Here is an 11,542-nt window from a genome sequence, read left to right on the forward strand (position 1 = left end):
ATCCACATTTGATTTGATTGGTTATTCGGATGCCGATTGGGCGGGGTGTAAAATCAATAGAAAGAGCACATCGGGGACTTGCCAGTTCTTGGGAAGATCCTTGGTGTCTTGGGCTTCAAAGAAGCAAAATTCGGTCGCTCTTTCCACCGCCGAAGCCGAGTACATTGCCGCAGGCCATTGTTGCGCGCAATTGCTTTGGATGAGGCAAACCCTGCGGGACTACGGTTACAAATTAACTAAAGTCCCTTTGCTATGTGATAATGAGAGTGCAATCAAGATGGCGGATAATCCCGTCGAGCATAGCCGCACTAAACACATAGCCATTCGGTATCATTTTCTCAGGGATCATCAACAAAAGGGAGATATCGAGATTTCTTACATTAATACTAAAGATCAATTAGCCGATATCTTTACCAAGCCACTTGATGAACAATCTTTTAACAAACTTAGGCATGAGCTCAATATTCTTGATTCACGCAATTTCTTTTGCTAGATTGCACACATAGCTCATTTCTATACCTTTGATCATGTCTCTTTCCTATGCTATGACTAATGTGTTTTCAAGTCTATTTCAAACCAAGTCATAGGTGTATTGAAAGGGAATTTAAAGTCCTCGGCGAAGACAAAGGCTTCCACTATGTAACTCATCTTTCGCCGTCACTCCAAGCAACCCTCCATTCTTGGGAGAAAAAGCATGAGCATCAAAGAAAAGGACTTCGTCTTTGGGGGAGAGAGTGAAAGAGCCCAAAGCAAAAGACCGGACTTCGTCTTTGGTATAATCTTAACTCATTCATTTATGACCAAAGGGGAAGAAAGCACTTTGTGGGCTCTAATAATTCCGTTTTTGGCGATTCATGCCAAAGGGGGAGAAAGTAAGAGCCCAAAGCAAAAGGACCGCACCACCACCAATTTCAAAAACTTTGTGTTTCCAAGGATATTATCAATTGGTTTTCCTATTGTGTTCAAAAGGGGGAGAAAGTAGTATTTCAAAAATTATCAAAACCCTCTTGAACACTAAGAGGAGGATCTCATTTAGGGGGAGTTTTGTTTAGAAGCATTTGACACAGGAGGAGAAAATTTCAAAATCTCGAAAATGCTTTGCAAAATCTTATTCATTTATCTTTGACTATTTGCAAAAGAACTTTGAAAAGGATTTACAAAAAGAGTTTGCAAAAACAAAACATGTGGTGCAAGCATGGTCCAAAATGTTAAATAAGAAAGAAACATTCCATGCATATCTTGTAAGTAGTTATATTGGCTCAATTCCAAGCAACCTTTACACTTACATTATGCAAACTAGTTCAATTATGCACTTCTATATTTGCTTTGGTTTGTGTTGGCATCAATCACCAAAAAGGGGGAGATTGAAAGGGAATTAGGCTTACACCTAGTCCCTATATAATTTTGGTGGTTGAATTGCCCAACACAAATAATTGGACTAACTAGTTTGCTCTAGTGTATAAGTTATACAGGTGATAAAGGTTCACACTTAGCCAATAAAAAGACCAAGAGTTGGGTTCAACAAAAGAGCAAAGGGTCAACCGAAGGCACCTCTGGTCTGGGAGCACCGGACAGTGTCCGGTGCACCAGAGGACTCCAACGCAAACTCTCCACCTTCGGGAATTTCTGAGGCGACTCCGCTATAATTCACCGGACTGTCCGATGTACACCGGACAGTGTCCGGTGCGCCAAGAAGGAGCGGCCTCAGGAACTCGCCAGCTTCGGGAATCTCCAACGGCTAGTTCGCTATAATTCACCGGACATGTCCGGTGTGCACCGGACTGTCCGGTGCAACTCCGGAGCAACGGCTACTCGGCGCCAACGGCTACCTGCAGCGCAATTAATGTGCGCTCTGCGCGCGCAGAAGGCAGGCGCGCCCATAATGGCGCACCGGACAAGGAACAGTAGATGTCCGGTGAGGCGGGCCCAGAAGTCAGAAGCTCCAACGGTCAGAATCCAATGGCAGTGATGACGTGGCGGGGGCACCGGACATGTCCGGTGTGCACCGGACTGTCCGGTGCGCCATCGAACAGACAGCCTCCCAACGGCCACTTTTGGTGGTTGGGGCTATAAATACCCCAACCACCCCACCATTCATTGCATCCAAGTTTTCCTCTTCCCAACTACTACAAGAGCTCTAGCATTCAATTCCAGACACACCAAAGAGATCAAATCCTCTCCAAATTCCACACAACGCCATAGTGACTAGAGAGAGTGATTTGCTTGTGTTCTTTCGAGCTCTTGCGCTTGGATTGCTTTCTTCTTTCTTGATTCTTTCATTGCGATCAAACTCACTTGTAATTGAGGCAAGAGACACCAAACTTGTGGTGGTCCTTGTGGGAACTTTGTGTTCCAAGTGATTGAGAAGAGAAAGCTCACTCGGTCTGTGGGATCGTTTGAGAGAGGGAAGGGTTGAAAGAGACCCGGCCTTTGTGGCCTCCTCAACGGGGAGTAGGTTTGCAAGAACCGAACCTCGGTAAAACAAATCCGCGTGTCACACTCTTCATTTGCTTGCGATTTGTTTTGCACCCTCTCTCGCGGACTCGTTTCTTTATTACTAACGCTAACCCGGCTTATAGTTGTGTTTATATTTGTAAATTTCAGTTTTGCCCTATTCACCCCCCCTCTAGGCGACTATCAAATACCTTGAGCCAACCAGAGCCAGATTCTGATGACTGGAGGAAGCCGATCATCAAATATATAAAAAATGAGGAGGAGCCAGATGACAAGAATACAGTTGAGCGCATCGCAAGACAATCAGCTCACTATACACTCATTGGGGAAACACTATACAGAAGGGGTGCATCAGGAGTCCTCATGAAATGCATTCTCTTAGCCACTGGAAAGCAACTTCTGGATGAAGTCCATGCTGGGCAATGTGGAGTACACGCAGCATCCAGGACCCTAGTTGGGAAGGTTTTCAGGTCAGGTTTCTATTGGCCAACAGCGAAGAGTGATGCAGCCGAGTTAGTCCAGAGGTGTGAAGCTTGCCAGTACCTGTCAAAACAGCAGCATCTACCAGCACAACAGCTGCAGACTATACCCATAACTTGGTCGTTCGCGAGCTGGGGATTGGATATGATTGGACCTTTCAAAAAAGCTCAAGGAGGATACACTCATGTACTGGTGGCTATCGACAAATTCACTAAATGGATAGAGTTCAAACCTATTGCTTCTCTAACTTCAGCTAAGGCAGTGGAATTCATACAAGATATAATATTTAGGTTCGAGATACCGAATACCATCATAACCGACCTAGGATCCAACTTCACCAGTTCGGAATTCTTCAATTTCTGTGAGCAAAAGAGCATTCAGATCAAATATGCCTCGGTGGCACATCCAAGGGCCAACGGGCAAGTAGAAAGAGCTAACGGGATGATATTAGAAGCACTCAGAAAGAAAGTCTTTGACAAGAACGAGAAATTCGCAGGAAAATGGATCAGAGAACTGCCATACGTAGTCTGGAGCCTGAGAACTCAACCCAGCCGAGCTCTGCATGGAAACACCCCCTTCTTTATGGTTTACGGTTCGGAGGCAGTGCTACTTGCCGATCTCAAGTTCGGGGCACCAAGGTTAATCTTTGATGACATAGCAGAAGCTGAAGCCACTAGGCTAGAAGACGTTGACGTACTCGAAGAAGAGCGACTGAATACGGTGATTCAATCAGCGCGATATCAGCAAACTCTGAGGCGCTATCATGATAAGACCATACAGCGTCGATCCTTCGCAGTGGGAGATCTCGTCCTCCACCGAATTCTAATGGGGGAGGGACGACATAAATTGTCACCTCTATGGGAAGGACCATTCATAGTAGCAGAAGTCACTCGGCTGGGATCATATTGCCTTACTCAGATGGACGGAACAGAAATTGGGAACTCATGGAACATAGAGCATCTCAGGAAATTCTACCCGTAGCTACATCACGGAGGCTCTCGGAACGACGATGTATTCTGTAAATTGAGAAAAATATCATCAATAAAAAGGTTTCAAAGGCGCTCAGATTGTTCACTGTCAATTGACACGCATACTTGACTCAGGGTGACCACTATGCCCTGCTAACGGAGCAATCGACTTAAGTCGGCAACGACTTAAGGCGGTGCGACATGCTCACGCATACTTAACTCTGGGTGACCACTATGCCCTGCTAACGGAGCAATCGACTTAAGTCGGCAACGACTTAAGGCGGTGCGACATGCTCACGCTTACTTAACTCGGGTGACCACTATGCCCTGCTAACGGAGCAATCGACTTAAGTCGGCAACGACTTAAGGCGGTGCGATATGCTCACGCTTACTTAACTCGGGGTGACCACTATGCCCTGCTAACGGAGCAATCGACTTAAGTCGGCAACGACTTAAGGCGGTGCGACATGCTCACGCTTACTTAACTCGGGGTGACCACTATGCCCTGCTAACGGAGCAATCGGCTTAAGTCGGCAACGACTTAAGGCGGGGCAACATGCTCACGCATACTTAACTCAGGGTGACCACTATGCCCTACTAACAGAGCAATCGGTTTGAGTCGGCAATGACTTAAGGCGGTGCGACATGCTTATACTTATCTAAAACTCGGGGTGACCACTACGCCCCACTAGCGGAGCAGTCGGTTTAAATTGATGCTAATTTAAATCGGCGTTGCGCGCTTGGCATGTTCGCAATCACCCGACTTAAGGCAACTTCTGTGCCCCATGATGAAATTTCGAAATCACCACACTGCATTTACTTCTACAAATGCAGATACTATTGAATTCTAAACAATAGGAAAACAATAGTAGCATTCAGCACTAAAAGGTGTCCTCTAACAAAACATCCAAGCACGTTAACCACGCGTTCAAAACATCCAATGTTTTTATATTTTGCAATGTTCTTCTCAGGAGCAACCGATGAAGAGGGGCGACTTGAGGAATCAGGAGCAGCATTCACGTCAGCCCTTATGTCGTCAGGAACAACCACACCAGGTCTCCTCATCAGAATCCGCCCCGCGCGAATGGCTTTATCCATAGCTTTATCGCGCTGGGCCCTCAGAGTAGCGGAAGTCTCTTCAGCAACCTTGACAGTCGACCGAGCGGTCTCTAGCTCCTGGGCGACGGCTTTCTTGGAAGCACGCAGATCCTTAATGACATCATCTTTGGTCGATACCAACTACCTGAGGCGAATCACGTCATCCAAGGATTCCTGCAGCTTATAACGATGATTGTCTAACTCCTCCCTGGTGAAGCGATGACTCCTCTCCAAGATGGTCAACGAGTTGCTGGAGTCACGTTATAGCCTGTCAAGATTGTCACGAGAAGTAACGAGGGCACGTTTTTCTTCCTGCAAACAAGAATCAGCTTCTTCAAACGTCAAGCAAGCAATAAGAACACAGCAAAACAAAGCCCGGATTCATAGGTCACCTTTTCAGAGTCGAGCTGAGCGCAGAGGGTAGAGTTCAGCGTGTTAGCATCATTTAGAGAAGCAGAAACCCCGGCCTGTTCAGTCTGACCTTGAGAATACTTTTCCTCGAGATCAGAGCACCACCGGGCCAGTTCAGCTTGACCTCGAGAATGATTTTCTTCAAGATCAGAAAGTTGTCGAGCCAAAGAAACAGTCAAGCAAAGGTGTTAAAATAAGAAGCAGTTTAATCAGGTAGCCAAAAAGAAGCAAAAGAGCACTGACCAGCATTTGTCGCCTCTAAGTCAGAAACACGCCGCTGGAGCAGCACCGGATTCCAACGCGCCAGAGACAAAGCTCCTTCTGGGACAGAAGCACCCTGCAACTTCAGCCGACTAGACATCTCATCGACCAACGTCTGGCATTAAAAAGCATACAAGCGTCAGAACAATCATCTGCCTAAGTAAAAGTTAGACCAGAAGAAACCAAAATACCTGGAGGTTGGAGAAGAATGAGGGAACCCCCAGGTCGTGAGAGGTCAATTGATGGCTCGGCGAAGGGTCACCAACCGGAACAACTCGCAACGAATCAGCAACAACCAATTCAGTGTTATCAGCAGAAGTCAGAACTCTGGCATTAGGTGTGTTGGCCTCTAAAGCGACTCCTCGATCCAAGGCTGGAGCTATCGCCATGCAACCAGAGTGTGGAGGAGAAGACCCTATGTGAACATCCATGGAAGTATGGGAGGGAGAACCCACTCGGACACCCTCGGGGGCTGGGTCACAGCTTGCGCTACCCATCCGAGCCGGATCATCCCCGGCAACACCCTCGGGGGCTGGGTAAGCGCCAGCACCATCTGTTGGGGACTTGTTCTCAAATGCTAAGAGTTAAGAACAAGGCAACATAAAAAGTGTTAAGTGTTAAAGTCCTTCGTCCTTCGAAGCATTATGTCCCTTCGGGAAATAATGAGTTTCGGACGAAGGTCATAAGAGACATACCTTCGTAAACATAACAAGTAATGACGAAGGATTCATATAAAGCATGAAATATAATATAAGCATCATCATAGAATCATTTCTATTTTATTAACATGGAAAAATAGAAATGATTTCAAATTACAAATGTACCTTCGGTCCTGAGAGAAGATAAAAAGTACAAGCGTGACGCAAAAGCAAATGCCAAGTCCGCGTGAACAGTACGGGAGTACTGTTCATCTATTTATAGACGCGGGACGCAGCCTACGTAAAATTACATTTATGTCCATTACATTTGTCAATGACTTATGGAAATCTGACAAGGTCCACGTAGTCTTTTCATCTTTAAGTCGGTTCCCCTCTCTGCTATCGCGACGAAGCTTCCCTGCGCACAGCTTCGGCTGTGCACCATCCTTCGTGGAGCTTGGTAATCAGCCCGTCCTTCGTCTGGTTCAGGCTTCGTCCTGACCGCACTTCATGTTCGTAATTCTGAGTCCGAAGGTACCTGTTCACATAATCCACTTGGAAAACATTGTCAAATCATGTTTTTGAGGACCTTCGGAGGACGAAGGCCCCCAACACCATCCTTGAGGACCGAGTCCTCTGCAGCAGCCACCTCTAAGGCTGAAGGTCCCTCAGTCACTTCCATGGGAGCAGGGCAATCTAAACCAGCTTCCTGACCCTCAAGACCGCGCTCCAAGGTCGATGAGGCACGGGACGCTGCCTGGGATGACCCCAACCCGGCATCGAGCACACCAGCGCAAACATCCATCGCGCCACCATCCGCCGGTTCTGATAACAGATCTTCCAAAATCATGTCTTCAAGAGTTTGATCAAAGTTCGCCAGAGATAATTCTTGCAGACCAATGAGGGCAGGCAAGGCAGGAGAAGGAACACCACTACTTCCCCACTAGCTATGTAACGCCGGCTGTTCTTCCGAATCAGAGGGATCTCGTCCTCTTCTTCATCATCCTCATCAACAACATGGACATCACACCCATTGGGGTCAGCGTCAGACGGGTCACACCCATTGGGATCAGCTTCAGTAAATTCAGGCACTGGCACTTCCTCAGCAACAGGAGCAGAAGGACCGGCATCCTGATCCAAGCTAGACACCTGACGAAGACGTCTCTTCTTCTTTTTCTTCCCCTCAACAGGAAAAGAGGCTTGATCGGCTCGGCAAGAACGTTTCAGACGAACATTGACAGACTTCTGAGCGTCTAAAGCTTTGTCAGCCTCAGGGATGGGCGCCACCACCAATGTTTCAGCAGGAGCGGCATCAGAGGAATCCTCGGCCAACATATCAAGCATGACACTTATCTCTGCATCACTTGGATTCAAAGGCACCTCAAAATGAACCTGCCACTCGTTGTCAGGAATTTCTCCGAGCGAGGCAACCAAAGCACTAACTTCTTCAGGAGAGGGTCGCACTCTAAGACCCAAACCGCTATCACCAGCAGGAGGATTTGACACGAAACTATTAAAAGCCTGGGAAGGAGACAGATTCCAGGCCGAGTATGCAACAGGGGCATCGATGTTCGATACCTTGCCTCTAAGTATCATCTCAAGCCGGCTCACTAAATCCACGGCAGGAATTCTTCTGTTGGTTACCCGGGTTGAGTCAGCCAAGCCTCGGTACAGATAAGCAGGATATGCTCTGTCTTTTAGTGGCTGAATGTTCTTGAAAACAAAGTCAGCGACCACAACTTCTGTAGTCAGACCCCTTTCTTTCAGCAACCCAACTTCTGCTAACAAACCCCCTGCTTCAGCCACTTCCTGGTCCATGGAGGACTCGGTCCAGCTCGGAGTGCGAACATCCGACTATCTCCCTGACCGTGGGGGGGGGGGAATTCCCATGATTCTCCACGATAAACCATTCCAGGTGCCATCCCTTGATGCTGTCCTTGAGGGGGATGTCGAGGTAATCAATTTTCCTTCCGTGGCGCATCTCCAAGCTCACGCCCCCCACCAGCTGGTGCTTCCTCCCGGCCATCCCAGGCCGACAGTGGTACAGATACTTCCAAAGGCCAAAGTGGGGCAAAACTCCAAGAAATACTTCACATAAATGAACGAAAACAGAAACTTGCAGAATGGAATTTGGATTCAGATGGGTCAGATTCAGGCGATAGCAATCAAGGAGACCGTGGAAGAAAGGAGAAATGGGCAGAGCGAGCCCACAGATGAGAAAAGGAACGTAAATGACGGATTCGTGGGTGTCCTCTGTCGGAACAGTGACCCCACGGCAAATCCGCCATGAGCAGAGCTCCTTCGGAGGAAGAACCCCGATGGAAACGAGATGAAGGAGGTCAGATTCGGAGACAACAGACATATGGTTACCTGCGAAGGGCAACTGACTATTGGGATCAATGGGGGGAATGATTGCGACGGACAAACTCGAAGCTTTCCGCTTAGGCGCCATTTCAACCTCGCCGGCGAACGGAGCAGAAGCGATATTGCAGAAGAACAAAGAAAGCCTGGATGCAAAAAGCTAAGCAAAAACTAGGGCACGGAGCGTGGAGGCGCGCGATAGTATAGTACATATGGGGTTTTCCCGGGCCAGATGCCGTTTCCAAAAAGTGCCCAGTCATCACCCAGCGGTTATTTCTAAAACGCTGACGTGCCATGTCATTACTCAGCTGCTATTTCTAAAGAAGCTGGTGCGCCATGTCATCACTCGGCCGTTGTTTCTAAAACGGCCGACGCGGCTCAAATTGACTCAGTTGTTGTTTCTAAAAACGCTGTCATTATCTGACTCCACTCGGCTATTACCTTCAAAGTAGCTGACGCGGTCTAATTATCACTCGGCTGCTACCTCTAAAGCACCGATGTCGCCAGTAATCGTTCGGCTGTTACCTCTAAAACACCGAAGTCGCCAGTAACTGCTCGGTCGTTATTTCTAAAACACCGACGCAACCCCCGTTACTACTCGGCTGTTACTTCTAAAAACACCGACGTCGCCAGTAATCGTTCGGCTGTTACCTCTAAAACGCTGACATCGCCAGTAACCGCTCGGTCGTTATTTCTAAAACACTGACGCGGCCCGTTATCACTCGGCCATCACCTTTAAATTGCCCCGACATCGCTGATAATCACTCGGCCACCACTACTAAAGCGCTGGCATCGTGAGGAAGGCAGTCTGAGGCACGACTCAACGATTCTAAGTTGCTACTTAAGCGTTACGTTTAGAAACAACCTCTGCAGAAGGCATCAATACAAACAATGATCAACAAGAAGACGAAATGATATACACAAGAGGGATCAAAACCATTCTTCATTATATGGGAAGTACCATCGAACTTACAAATCAACTCATTATGAGCTGATGCTTTCCCTTCTACTACATTACATTTAACTAACTATACTACTAGCTACTACTACATTATTTCGCTAATAATATTTCTACTACTAATCTACACTAACATTTAAAACTAGTGGCATCTAGCCACTGGCCTTGTTGCTGCCCTTGCTGCTGCCCTTGCTGACGCTACCGCCGTCGCCGCCGCCGGCCTTGCCGCTGCCGTCACCGCCCTTGCCGCTACCGCTGCCACCGTCACCGTCGCCTCCATCGCCGTCGCCATCACCGCCGTCGCCGCCGCTGCCCTCCTCGGACGAGTCGGAGGAGTCCTCCTCATCCGAGGAGTACTCCGACTCATCTGAGCCCTCGAGCCCGGCACGCTCGACGCCCTGGATGTAGGTCCATACCTCCGCGGCAATCCCCTGAGAGTCGTCTGAATCATCAGACGACGCCGGGGGAGAGACATGAGCCGGAAAGCCCTCGGACTCGAAGGAGAACTCCTCCTCCGAGTATTCCGAGTCGCCGAAGTCCTCCGAGGGAGGAGTCGGCTCGCGCTTGCGCTTGTCACCCGAGTGATGTGAAGAGCTGCCACCTTTCTTACTCTTGCCCATGGTGGAAGTGGAAGGAAGGAGAGGAGATGAAGCAGAAAGCAGTAGCAAGAAGCGTGAAAACGCTGGAGAAGTAGGAGCACTATTTATAGAAGAAGAAGGCAAACACTCACCTCCTACCACGACCACCGAACAGTCACAAAAATTCAATATACAATTCAAATCGTCTGAAGACACGTCAGGCGGCTGACGCCGTTTCACGTAACACGACACCCATTGGGACTCCAGTCAACTGCGTGGGCGATATGATTACACCCGCGGTCACATCAAGTTACTACTCAGAAGCAGTTTGCTAAATGCTCAGCGTACCAAGCCGTCCCTTGCCTACACCCATTGGGGGGGACGCCCAGAAATTATCAGTATATTTTCCAAAACTGTCACATCCATGCAGTATACGCAATGAATACTCCAAGACAGAAAAGAGATACCAGCAAGGATCAAAGGAAAGCCAAATATAGCTGATAAGGTACAAGTCTAATCAACAGAAGCATCAAAGCACGAAGTGATATGAAGACTAGTCAAGACCCATCTATCGAACGTCCAATCAGTTGCAGATCAAATAAATTGTCAGACCTAGCAAGATATGGGCATATCGTGTACTCGACTTCAAAAATAAAAATGTATGCTGACCTCTGAAGCATAACGTTGATGACATAATACTGACCTCTAAGGCATTCGACAAAAGAAAAGGATGATTCTCAGAAAAAAGCAAGAAATGAAGACCTTCGAGTGGATTATTTTCAAAAATCCACTCGAAGCTCGGGGGCTACACCCATTGGGTGCACCTTCGGTGCACCCAATGAATCACCATCCCCGAAGAAGCAAAATGCTGACCTCTAAAGCACAAGGCAAGGCTGGCCTCTGAAAAAACACGAGTGGAAGATGAAAATGATTTCTGATAATACCCGAAGTAAAGACCTTCGAGTGGATTGTCTGCAAAAATCTACTCAAAGCTCGGGGGCTACACCCATTGGGAGCACCTTCGGTGCACCCAATGGACTTCACAGGTCGACAGTGCAAAATGCTGACCTTCGAGGCACAAACCCGAGACATAACACCAAAATTTTGAGGAATAATAGCAGGAGAAGACAATAAAAAGAAGACATGTTAACCGGATCGCTCAGATTTCTGAAGTAGTGGCCCGACAGACTTATTTCCAAAAGCACTCCCTGACAAAATCAAATACCGCAAGCTGGACCTGGGATCTTTGGGCCGTTTATTTCAAAAGCAGCCCAAAGATCGAGGGCTTGTGAGGGACAGATATCCCCCGGGTTCACTAGAAGGATAAAAGATCTC

The sequence above is a fragment of the Zea mays genome, chromosome 6, assembly GCF_902167145.1.
Source record: "Zea mays cultivar B73 chromosome 6, Zm-B73-REFERENCE-NAM-5.0, whole genome shotgun sequence".
In the NCBI taxonomy this organism is placed as follows: Eukaryota; Viridiplantae; Streptophyta; class Magnoliopsida; order Poales; family Poaceae; genus Zea; species Zea mays.